Source organism: Myxocyprinus asiaticus, chromosome 5, assembly GCF_019703515.2.
Source record: "Myxocyprinus asiaticus isolate MX2 ecotype Aquarium Trade chromosome 5, UBuf_Myxa_2, whole genome shotgun sequence".
NCBI classification, from domain to species: domain Eukaryota; kingdom Metazoa; phylum Chordata; class Actinopteri; order Cypriniformes; family Catostomidae; genus Myxocyprinus; species Myxocyprinus asiaticus.
In genome coordinates, this window is record NC_059348.1 from 3,334,921 (window position 1) to 3,348,570 (window position 13,650).

At 38.3% G+C, this 13,650-nt stretch overlaps 1 protein-coding gene across 5 annotated transcripts in view; it reads left to right on the forward strand.

Moving 5' to 3' along the window:
• LOC127440711 (zinc finger protein 521) overlaps positions 1–13,650 on the forward strand; it is a 239,047-nt gene that overhangs the window by 12,545 nt on the left and 212,852 nt on the right. The window lies entirely within an intron of this gene.

Consider the following 13,650-nt stretch of genomic DNA (forward strand, 5'->3'; position numbering starts at 1 on the left):
CTCATGCAGTTCTTTTAGCGCCTTGGCTTGGTGGACCTGCAGGAGAGCCATGGTGTGCAGGGCAGAGACGGCTTGTCCAGCGGCACTGTAGGCTTTGGCCGTCAGGGACGACCTGAACCTACAGGCCTTGTCCGCGCCAGGTGGCGGCGCTCTGGGGGCATAGGTGCACCGCGAGTGCCTTATCCACTGGGGGAATCACCGAATAGCCCCTGGCTGCCCCGCCATCGAGGGTAGTGAGGGCGGGGGAGCTGAAAGATCGGGACCGGTCAGTAAAAGGTGCCTCCCACGATTTTGTCAGCTCCTCGTGCACTTCCGGGAAGAAAGGGACTGGAGCGGGGCGTGGCTGATTTGAGCGGCGCCGCGAGCCCAGAAACCAGTCATAGAACCGCGAGGGTTCAGGGGAGAGTGGAGGGTTCCACTCTAGCCCGATGCTCATGGCCGCCCGGGAAAGCATGTCCGTAATTTCTGCATCAGCCTGTGACTGGGCAATCGTCCCCAAGGGGGGGAGCCCAGCTGAGGTTTCTGCGTCCGACTGGACAAGCTCGCTCTCCGATGCTGCGCTCGAGAGCTCAACAGCTTCGCAGGCTCCGAACAAGAGGTCGAACTCACTGTGAGACGAGCCGGCGGACTCATCCGGAAGCCCGATCGGGGCAGACAAGCATGCTGGGGAATGGGAGGTCCATGGGGGGATATCCGGAGGAGATGGTCCCATTGGGGTCCCCAAATCGCCCCCAGTGCTAGCCGCGCTGGCCTCATACCCGTAGGTAGAAGGACTGAAGAGGGGAGCCGCTGGGCCGCAACGTTGCCATGGTCATGTTCTTGCAGTGAGTACATGATCCATCCACGAATGCTGTCTCTGCATGGGTCGTGCCCAGACACGAAGGACAGCGATCGTGACCGTCCGAAGTTGAGAGGAAACGACCGCAACCAGGAATAACGCACAAACGGAAAGACATCTTTAAAAAGATGCGTCTTTAAAAAGACGTTCCGTGTGTGCCTCTCTTTTAGAGAAATGTACTCTTTAAGAAAAATATACTCTCTTTTTTCTACCGAAGTGCCCAGGGGTGTTCTCTGCAGTGCACCAGTGCAGAGGAGGGAGAAGCCGCTGAAATGCGCCGTCAAATCCAGCAGAGGTGAATGAAAAGTCAGCTCAGTAAACATGGACCGTTCGGCTCCGAAGAGAAAATCTGAACGAGTGGTTGCATACCAGCTCCTTTTATACCCGTATGTCCAGGTATGTCCCAATTTTCATTGGCCTTTTATCAAAGACCAGAGGTGTCTCAGGCTCCCAAGAGTGACCCGTAGTGTCGCTACATCGACACAACGTCGAGTGAGTGACAGTTAGGGAACATAAATTATGTGTCAAAAACAAAATTATACAGACCACATTCCCCATTAGTAAAACAATCAAATCCCGAACTTCCCCCTGAACAAAACAAACAGAAAAAAGTAAAACGTGTGCATTAACCCCGCGCACGAAAGCGCCAACCGGCGACAGTACTTCTAAACTCAAAAGGTCCATGAATGCCCACGAGCCCCCACGACAGCTTTACCATTGGATTGCTCAATTTTACATAACAGAGAATACTTTGTAAAATAAACCCCAGCCAACAGGAAGAATGAACACAAAGAACGTGTAGATTAATTCACAGAACTGTCTCAAAGGTGTGGTCTTCCACAAAACAAATTCCAGCTGATATAAAACCATTCAGATTCCTCGGACAGACAAACGAATGTTCAGTGAGCCAGCTGTTATGAGTTTAGCGGATGACGTAATCATTCCAATGTCCCATAAAAATACTCAACAAAACAAACTCCAGCCAGCAGGAGGAATAAGCACGAAGAACGAACAGACTAATCCACAGCTGTTCCAAAGGAGTGTTATTCAATAGAACAAGCTCCAGCCGCTAGGCGGAACTAATACAAAAAGAAACAAAACCGGCATCCCGGTTCCCTGGATGGTCGAGTCAATTCATTCGGAGGCAGCATAAAAGTATATACCATGTCTTACCCAATCTGTCAACTTTATAAAAGACATCCTTTGTGTGAGCATGTAGATATTTTGCGGTCATCCGTAGTGCCCACTCTCAAACTGGCCGGGAACTTCATTGCAAAAGTAATCTTCCGTCAAAGCAAAAGTTTCTTTAAGGAAAAGTGTTATTCACAAAACAAACTCTAGCCGCTCGGTGGAGCCAACGCAAAAAGAAAAAAGAAACCAAAATGACGCCCAGCTTCCTCAAAAGCCAGAGTAAGTACAGCGAGTCAACCCACTCACACGAGAAACGAAAAAAATGGTTTACTCACCATTGATTCTATAAAAGACATTGCCTGATTGGGACATGTAAATACTTTGTGACCGTCCTTCGTTTCTATTCTCAGTTTGGCCAGAAACATCAGAGCAAAAGTGATCTTTCGCTGATGTAAGAGTTTCTTACATTCCTTGAACCAATCCTGTTTCTCTCTTGTCGAACTCGCAAAGTCCAGGAACAAGAAAATATTATGGTTCTTCCAAGGAAGCTTCCCTTTTCTCCTTGCCTGGCGCAAGACAAGATCTTTATTGGATGATCTCAGAAATATGGTCAGGATTGATCTGCCTTTCTCCCTCAGCAAATCTGTGAGCTGGGACTCTGTGAGCTCACTCGATTTCCAGTTTATGGTCTGTTATGTCGAGCAGACTCGGGAAAAGCTCATCTAGGAATTTCACCATATCTCTGCCCTCCTCATGCTCAGGAAATCCAACAATTCGAACATTATTCCTGCGGCTTCTATTCTCAAGATCTTCAAGCTTTTCAAGGAGATGTTCCAAAGCAACTTTGGTCGCGGGCGAATTAGCGGTTAATTCCCTCTCCGAAGACTCCAGACAATCGATTCGTCTCTCAACATCAGTCACTCTTGTAATTAACTCAGAGAATTTTATTTCCATCGCCGTAATCGATCGTCGTATTACAGTGAGATCCTCCAAGTCAGCAAGAACCTTCGTCAGCATCACCGACATGTTGGACAACTGACGCTGTATCTTCTCTCCTGCTGCGCCATCCAAATCGAGTCCCCGGTCTGTAGGCCTGCCGGGGCTTTCATCCTGAAAACGTAAGTGGCAAGTACGTCTTTCAAATGAGTTTGTCCTCACAGGCAGAACAAAACAACATCCAGCGTGTGTATTCTGATTCACAAACAAGTGACTCTTATGAACTGATTCTTTTTAGTGAATCAAAAGAGACAGTGCATCCAGTGTAGTCGAAAATGCCTCTTATTAACCGGTTCTTTTAATAAATAGTTCAAAAAGACTCACAAACTGACTGACTAATTTTCCTTATGCCAAGCTGTTTTTAAAGATTCATATTTACAACAATATGTTTTTGTAATATTATTTTTATAAAAGAATGTATTGACAAGTAGCATGTAAACGGGTTTGAAGAGGTTTGCCCAATCATGTAAACATCTTAAACTAATTATTCCATATACTCTAATTATTGCAATAATCAGAGTACTGGTGTACATGTAAACATAGCCATTATGAGGGTGATCATGTTGTAGTTAAAAAAAAAACTAAAACAATTCCAGCATTTCAAAATTTACCTGCTAGTTTCCCCATGGAAGACTGGCTGTCTGCAAACAGGGCATTCAATTACAAAATTAAAACAACTGTGTAAAAACCATGAATAAACATACATTTATGCTTACCTTTACTTTTTAACATTGATTAGTTGTGCATGTGCACAACTCTGATTTCTCTAACCTTGATTATGGCATGGATGGCAGTGGTGATGATACAACCTTATTGCACTGTTGAATAGATTTTATTTTCCGAATAATGAAAGTTGATTCAACATTAGGGGTCTTGGGCCTCAGAAAACGTAACCCTACCCCTAAAACCAGTATTTGTATTCCTTACTAAGATATAATTAAACATGCACTTTATTTAGTCTTCATTTTGTGGCTATTGATTATTACATTTTATCTACAAATGCTTTTCTCAAAACCTACACTCAAAAAAATGTTTTTGCACCCTAATAAGAATTAGGCATTTAATTTAAAATAAATTATTTAAAAATTTAAAAAATAAACTTAATGTATTTAAATTATGTCAATGCAAGATGTATCATCAATACAAGGAGAACCTATTAAAAATACATAAGTATATTTGAATGTTGCACTAAACCTTTAAAGTGTGCAGTGCACATGCATCAAGGAGCAAGAGTGATGATTGATCATTAGTGATGACACCTGGTGTTTACAAACTGAGTCTACTGAAGGAAAAAGGGAGGGACAACAAGAACAAGAAAAAAATAGAACAAACCAGCAGACACCACAACAATTGAATCTGTTTTACAGCCACATAGCTGTAGATGAACACTACCGGTCAAAAGTTTTGAAACACTTATTCTTTATTATACATTTTTTTTTCTTCATATTTTAGAATAATAGTAAAGTCATAAAAACTATGGAATAACATAAATGGAACTATGGGAATTATGTTGTGACTAAACAAAATCCAAAATAAATCAAAACTATGTTATATTTCAGCATCTTCAAAGTAGTCACCCTTGTAAACTTCTTGAGGTATCACCTTGGGATGCTTTTTAAACAGTGTTGAAGGAGTTCCCATCTATGTTGGGCACTTATTGGCTGCTTTTCTTTATTATTTGGTCCAAGTCATCAATTTCAAAAACGTTTTTTTTTATTTTTTATTACATTTTAGTTTTATAATGAAATAAATTAATATGGTGGCACAATTATATTTTTGTCTACAAAACTAATTTCAAACATTTAATTATACGCCTTCAGATCAAAAGTTTTTTAAGATCATGAGAAACATTTCAATCAAGTGTTTCAAAACTTTTGACTGGTAGTGTACATCAACTGCACATAAAATATGTTCTTGGACAACAATATCTTCATATGTCATGTTAAGATTCCTAAGAAATTTGGAAATATTTTGTTTTTCATTTGTGTACAAATGTTGTTTATTGAGAATTAATAGAGGATAAGCTTAATTTAGTGTTGTTGATGTTGTTTTAGTTTCATTTGAAGTCACCATTATGGTGATTAGTGTTATCTATGGTTAGACACTTGAAACTTGATTACGTTCATTGGAATATACTTAGTAACTCTCCAATTATCATTTTGCATTAGATGAACTTGCTTTGGACAGCCAACTGATTTGACAACTATTGACCTTCTGGCTTAATTCTGTCAGATTGAGCATTTGTTTTTCCAAGGCATCATTGTGCAGTGGCAGTCAGTGGTATTGCCCAGAGGGGAGGTCCCGTCTCCTCTGCGCCAGGAAAGGAGCGGGCAGACAGTCAACATCTAATGAAGATGGCAAGGGTAGAACTTAAGTCTCCTCTCAGAAAGCCTCCTTTCTCAAAGAACAGGTGGGAATCTTTGTTCTCCTCCTGCAGCTAAAATTAATTTATGTTTGTACACCTGGCATACAGGAGGCACATTTCCTTTTGAACGGGAGAGAAATGAAAAGTCAATACATGATGGAACTAAGGCAGAAGCAAAGTCGTGTGAATATGGGGAACTTTCAAGAGAAGTCAATAAATAATAATAATAAATAATGTTTTAATATACTGAATTAACTCATCTGCTGATTAGTGGAGTATGCCATGACCTGAACTGGCTGTGTCAAATAAGGGAGACATCCAAAATGTACAGTACTGGGGTGGATCCAGGAACAGTTTGAACACCCTTGATATAGGATGACAAAATAAAAACAAAAATACTTAAGGGAATACAAAAAACACACACAGAAATGTCCAAAACTTTCAAGCTCCAAAAAGGACATAAAGGCAGTATAAAGGTGTTTTTTTGAGTGGTTTATACCATGTCTTCAGGAGTGATACAATAATTTTTGTTTGAGAACAGACCACAGTGTAACTCCTTGTTCACTATAAATCTTGACATCTGGAGTATCCTTGACACGTTCATGAGAGAAGCTCGATTACACTTCCTCGCACTTGACGCATGCACAGAACATGCGATTGTGCATGTTCATTTGCTGTTCACGCACTCTGCGCATGTTTTATGTGCGAGGAAGTGTAATCAAGCTTCTCTCATGAACGCACCAAGGAGATTGCAGATGTCAGGATTTATAGTGAAAAAGGAGTTAGATTTTGGTCTGCTCTTATCCAAAACCGATTGTAAGGAGACTGCATATGTCAAGTGGAACTTGCAGGAATTTTTTTAATTGTGTGCAATACCCGCAATTCCGCACTGAATTTCAGGTCTGTGTATGTGAGCTGTGGTGTTTCAGTAGATGAATGTCACCTGATATGAGATGTGGCGTTCAGTGTGGCTCTGAGGAGGAGAGTAGTAATCAGGTCATGAGTTAGTCCAGAGGATCTGATGTTTCATTTGTCTCATGTAAAGGTCAGTTCTCATGTGTGTTTATTTAAAAGCTCATATGGATGATGGTACTTGAACCACAGGGCCTGTCAGCTGTCAACATACAGGGGCACAACATTTATCATAAAACTAATGCTGCTCTCCAAAAACTTTAGTTTATTTGTGAAAATATATATTTCAAGGAAAATGGTTGAACTGTTAATACATTTCAAGTTTGAAAGTTGTCCTTTGGATTTCAGAAAACAGGGCTTAAAGCAAGAAGCAAGAAAAAAAAAAGATGTATTTAAACAAAAAAGTTTTTGGTTTAAAGAATTTTATTTCAGAATAAGAATCTTAAATGTTTTCCAGCATGACATGCTCACATTCTCTCAAACATGTGCTCTTTTGGTTATGGAGATAATAATGAGTTTCTTACTTGTAATTGTGAGTGTAATGTACAGTCAGCAGCAGTATCTTAATCCCTCTCTAAAGGAATGCTGTTGGTTTAATCTTGTGTTGCATTTGTAGTTCATATCATTTGACTGGCGTTGGCAGTCTAACACTGTGTCCTAAAGCGACACAATAAAATCCCAGAGACAAGCAATCTATCTGTCCACACTGACTTTGACACTGCTGTCCAACACGGTGCAGATCTCTTACACCTAAATGACTAAGAAAATCAGAAATCGGAACAGTCTGTTTATTGAGCTTAAATCCTTTTGTCTCTGAAGCCTCTATGGACATGCACTTTATTCAGCAATCCCCAAAGGGAAAAAATTACACACATTCACAGTGTCATTACTCAGTGAATTCCATCCTAATTCAATCTTGTTTATGTTCACGCTGTTCTGTTGTTATTTTGGCTAGCTCCAACTGACAGGGAATCACACTTCATCACAAAGCATTCATCTGATTCAGTTGAGTGCTCCAGGCTTAAAGGGAGAAAAAGCATCATTTACCCTTTTGCAAAGGTATAGTACAAACAATGCTTACCCTTTAGCAAGGTAGTCTCTTTGCACAGATATATCACAAGGTTATTTATTTGTATCATTCTCATTTCTATCTGCTTTTTTCAGATTTGTTCTTCTGAGTTTATTTAATTGTTCTTAATTTCTTTATTTGGAAATGTAGTTTTTAAATTGGGTTCTAATTTCCTTGTGGGCTAATCTCCTGCTGTCTTCTGGCAGGATCTGGTGGTTCGAGCAAGAATCTTTTTCATCTTTGCTCTTCTGTTTGCTTAACTTCATGTTGCACTGTTCTGCTTTGTGCTGTTAAGTGGAAAAGGATATGAGTGATTGTATTAGATTTGAGTGTGTGTGTGTGTGTGTGAGGACAGATGAGAAGAAGATCAGTATGCTTAATACACTGCTGGAGGAATGAGAGAAGAAAGAAATCACTTATTCATTGCATTTACTGTAATGAAAAAGCAACATGGTTTTTACAATAATATCGCTCTTCTGATGTACATTTCACAGGAAAATCCTCTGAAATGTATGTATATTTATATATTTCACAGGAAAGATTCCCGTCATGTCACATTTTCATTTAAATTACTTGGAGTGAATATTGAGAAATTATGTAAATTGAATCATACACATACAGTACAGAGCTTTCTGGGCATACCACTGACAAGACAAGAAGTATGACTACTGACATTGCTTTAGGAAATATAAAATCTAAATACCTTAAAGGAATTATTCACCCAAAAAATTGTGTTATTTCTAAATTGTGTTACCCTGGATGGCTTTCTTCTGTGGAGCACAACAGGAGATGTTAGGTAGAATGTTAGAGCCTGACAGCCACTGTCACCATTCACTTTCATTTGATCTTTTTTGCATACAATAAAAGTGAATGATGACTGAGGCTATCATTCTGTCTTAAACATGATGATGATAATAATAATAATAATAATAATAAACAAATCATGTTTGTTAGTTACTTAAATTGCAGAACAGCACATGATGTGACACAAAGTTGTGCTTTAGAGATCTGCATATCTTTGTCTTGTTGCAAAGAGTTTATCTGCAAAACAGTGGAAAGTTTCAGAACGAGGCATTATGACAAGCTGGACCTGAGTTTAAGAAGATTATTATCTCTCATTGAGCTCAGTAATGTCACTGCAGACAGTCAATGGATGAGCTGCACTGTTGTGTGTAATGCTCATGTGATTTCCAGCAGAAAGCTCCAATCCTTCTTTAGTATTGATCTGTCTCACTGCAGTGCTCATCAATGGAAGCATCTCTAGAGAATTCTCTTTGTTAAAGTTCAAACCTGCTTCACAGACGCTAGACTGAAAAAAATATATCTTAAAATAATGGCCAGTTTGGTGGTGTAGTGGTGACTGAAGAGGTGGGCAAACTGTACTCTTACTTGTTTAAAAAGAAAAATATAATAATAAATGAAATATAAATGAAAATCCCATTCCGGATGAAATTAATGTTCTGATTGGTTGTTCAGCTGTGTCGGACTGTCTGTCTTACATGTTCCTTTAGGTAAGCACTCTGCGTGCTGACAGAGAATCTCTGTACACCTATTAGAAAAAAAAAAAAATATCACTATTGATTGAAAAATGTTGCGGCATGACCTGTAAAATAACTGTAAATTCCTCTTATTGTTTTTGTGTTACCAAGGCAGATCTAAATTAGCAAATTTTTGAGTGTTTATGTGAGTTCTTGCATTTCCCACCTGTCTAGAAGAAGATTTTGTACTTACCTTGAATTTGGGTATCTGTTTTTTGTGAAAATGGATATTTCATCTTTGTGCCCATACAGTGTCAGTGCCAGAATGAATTACATAAGGGGACATTTAAAATTTTGCTGGGGGAACATTTTTGTCTCTTTTCCCTAACAATGTAATGCTATTTATAAAGTTGGTTTTGTTCTATCGTTGCCATCTACAAGAACAAAATGACTGCATAACCTCAAAAACATACCAAACCTTCAAAATAATATTTACACCTCTTTATAATGCTACAAATGGAAAATAAAGCAAAAGATTTTTTTAATTAATTAATTTTCATTAGTACTATAGCAACCCGTCCTCTGCTCCTTCATAGAGTAAAATATATGTTGTTTACTGTGATGGGCAGTAGCTTCACTACAATTAGCGAAGCTTTAAGCTTCGTTATATATTTCTCTGTAGAGAGCTGGGAGCTTTGCTAGTTTTTAAAGCAAAGCTATTTTATTGATTAGGTTGATTAGGTTGTGGAGTGGTGTTGACAAAAGCTACAACGCTACATCATGCCGTGTACCAGGTGTTTACTGTCGCCATTTTTGAATCGGAACTAAAGATATCCAATTCACAACTGAATCATTCTTTTGAGTTGGTTCTTTACAATAAATTGGTCACACTTGATAGCAAATCAGTTTGACTTGGTTTGACGAGTTCACGCATGGGCTGCTGAATCATTTGGAGTGAGTTTTCACTCACCAATACACTAATACATTAAAACACACACTGTAAAAAATTGCCAGGATTTTACAAGATTTAGGCTACCTGTAATTTCTTACAATAAAATACTGTATTCAGAATTTTTCTGTAAAATCAATGCAGGCTAGGTCAATTTCTGTTATAACACAACAAATTACAGTAAAAAAAAAAAAAAAAGAAATTACTGCATTGTAGGATCATAGTGTTTCATTTGAAGTCACCATTATGGTGTTCCCTTTGGATGAGAACTTTGATTTATACCTTTATAATAAATTGTCTTCCAGCTGGTACAATTGTGTTTAAAAACACAATTTGATGCATTGTGATGTATGGAGAAAATTAATTTAATGACCAGGGGGCCTGGGTAGCTCAGCAAGTATTAACGCTGACAACCACCCCTGGAGTCACGAGTTTGAATCCAGGGTGTGCTGAGTGACTCCAGCATGGTCTCCTAAGCAACCAAATTTGCCCAGTTGCTAGGGAGGGTAGAGTCGCATGGGGTAACCTCCTTGTGGTCGCGATTATTGGTTCTTGCTCTCAATGGGACACATGGTAAGTTGTGCGAGGATCGCGGAGAATAGCATGAGCCTCCATATGCTGCGAGTCTCCGCGGTGTCATGCACAACGAGCCATGTCTTAAAATGCGTGGATTGACTGTCTCAGGAGCGGAGGCAAATGAGACTTGTCCACCACCACCCGGATTGAGGTGAGTAATCATGAGGACCTACTAAGTAGTGGGAATTGGGTATTCCAAATTGGGAGAAAAGAAAAAAAAAAGAAGAAAAAAAAAGGAAATTAATTTAATAACTGGCTTTATGTGTTGTCACGATGTGCAGGCTACATTGTAAAATGTGTGTGTGTGTTTTTATATATATACATAAGAAATACTATCATTTTAAATATAATGTGAGGTAAGCATTTTTGCAGTGCTAATCTCTGGTATTATTGGTTTTAATAGGCACGCACAGATATCAACACTCAGCATATAAAACTCAACGATGATGACAATTAACAAACACTGTAGATAAAAATATACAGATAATCGTTGTGATTCCACAATGCAGCACTGCTATATTAGACTAATTTAGACTAATTTTAATTGTGTTAAATTGTTGAAATACTACTGTAAAATATACTGTGAAAGTCATGCAACTAGTAGCCAGGAATATACTGTAAACTCGCACTAAAAAAAGTTTCAGTGCAGAAAACAGACATAACGCTGGTTATAGTGGACATTTATCTACAATTAATGGAAACCAAACCTGTAAATGTGTTTTTATTAAGTTCAACACGTGTGCAGCTTTTAAACGACTGACTGCAGGTAAAGACATTTTCCAACCAAAAGAGTATGAAAAACACTTAGTAGCCTACACGAAAACACATAAAATAAATAAATATCATGGCATTACCATTACCATGTTGTTTGGACATACCACCTGGGAGCCAGGTACATAAATATGTATTCTTATACGAAGGTACCTGGGAAATACCATGGTATTGTTTAAATTACCTTAAAGCACCATGGAAATACAATAGTAAATGAATATGGTAACCATAAATCAAAGTACCATGAAAGTACCATGATACTGAAGCCTCATTGGCTTGAAAGTTTACTTCTGAAAATGAATGGTTGTTTATGTGGAAAGAGGCAGATTTCATTTTCCATTTTATACCACATTTTGGGCAGAAGCAAATGGCATTGCATATTGTTTTGATTGGTCAGTTTACTAATGAGAGGTGCCTCTATGCTGGCAGTCTCCTCCAGCATTTATGCAATGATTAAAACTTGCCTGGACTAACGTGTATGAAAAAAACAAATACAAAAAAACATCATTGTTTATTTACATATTATTGAATAAAATACACATTTTCACATTATATGCATCTGAGTTATGCACATTAGTACTCTAGGTACATTGTAAAACAATTGTTAATTTTATCACTTTAGTGATGTTTATTTTGAATACATTTTTGTGGTGACTCAGCCATCCTTGCCTCCTCTGATGGACCACCAATGTATATAATATAAAATATTATTATCACATGACTGCTTGTTCTAACTCTGGTGTAAAAGTCACCAATGAGTGAGAAAAGTACAACGTTCAAATCTCGAAGGATCATACTCCAAGAAACTAAGTAAAATCATACCATGTCATTTTCGCCATGTTTGGCATGGACTCTCGACACATTCTCCACTATTTTTCGGTGTGTTTTCTGTGCATGGATACTGTCGCACCATTATTTTAATTATCTTTTGCTGATTACTGCAAGCAGCTAGGTTTTGAGGCGGTAGCAGTTGTAACAAGAGAATGAACAGAAAATGCATAGCACATTTCAAAGCAGCTTTGCAGAAAATCATGCCTTAACAGAAAATGAAGCTGTGATATCTGTATGTCTTAAGAGTCTTTATTGTGCAGTTTAATATTAGTTCAAATGCACAATAACACATAAATAATGATATTAGTTATTTATGTGTAGTGCAAGTCATGATTACACTTTATTACATGGTTTAAAATTTGTAAACTATGTAAGTGTTAAGGGCCAGTGTTTAAACAATAGATTGTGTACGAACTGTAAGATTAATGACTAATGCCTTTGAAGTTCACATAGCTGCATTGTCCTTTGTAAATTGGCTGATGAAGGCTTTTGTTGGCAATTAATTGATAGTCTATGTATTCCATTTTAAGAGTGTTGTCCATCATTAGACCTAGGTGATGCAGGCAGATAGTTCAACTGGCAGGTCATTTCGGTGAGGTCCATCATAAGTCCATGGTTCAGGCAGTGGCACATGAAGTATCCCATGTCTTACAGATAGAGTTGGCATCAGTTCATCCTCTCAAGTCCATCGTAGTAGACTGAAGTGATGTCTGGCTGGCACCAACTACAGTTAGTCATCATCACTCAGCGACACATAGCAGTGGGAGTCGGACATCAGGCAGGACCGGAGCTGGATGTAGTGGGCTCTGTTAACCACGGGATATGTTTCCTGAGGTTGAGACAGGGAAACAAATAGAATAATATTACAATAGATGCCATTCAGCTTAAAGACTATTGATATCACAGAACTGTGGTATTACATAACTGTAAGTTTTTCTTGCTACAGTTGTGCTCTTAAGACAATGATCTCAACGTTCCTTTGGATAGGTGCCACATCCCTGGATCTCAAGAGGATAGACTCTAGGTTTTTACAGGGGGGCAGGAATTGGCTGGTTAGCAGATCCCTGTTAGCCCCTGATAGTAGATGCAGGAATTACACCATCTGCTGCTTGTTTCCCCATTGATGGCCATTCAAAAACGACTATGTATTCTAACAAAATAATTTGATCACAAATATTTCATTACATTGTACAACTACTTTTTTCCAGTGACCATATTTTTGATGTTAATAGGGTCACTAATAGTCCAGTGACGTTAATAGTATTCATCTTATACTATTAATGTCACAGCTCATGCTCATTTATAGTTTTAATTTTAATTTTTCAAGTATGGAAGAATGATTTTTTTAGTAGTAGTAGTAGCCTATTACAATTCAAGAAATTCTTAAATACTATTAAAAGTACATTTTCTAAAATAGAATTAGTAGTATTTGCAATAATGCACGCCTGCTGTGCATGATCATTAAAGTGGGACAGTGATAAGGCAGGCAAGTAGTGAATTAGCATAAACATGATAGTGGCTGTCAGGACTGGACGATTTCTATGTTTTATTGTGGTCAGTTTAGTTTAGTTTGATTTTCCGTAGCATCTTGAAGTAAAACAAAAAATGTCAAATTCTAAATTTTCCAGAAGCTTAGATGATCAAAAATAACTTGTATATCCAATGTATTCATGATATGCAGCTACATAGTTATGTTAAATATTCATTAATTGCAATTAATTAATAAACCAACTT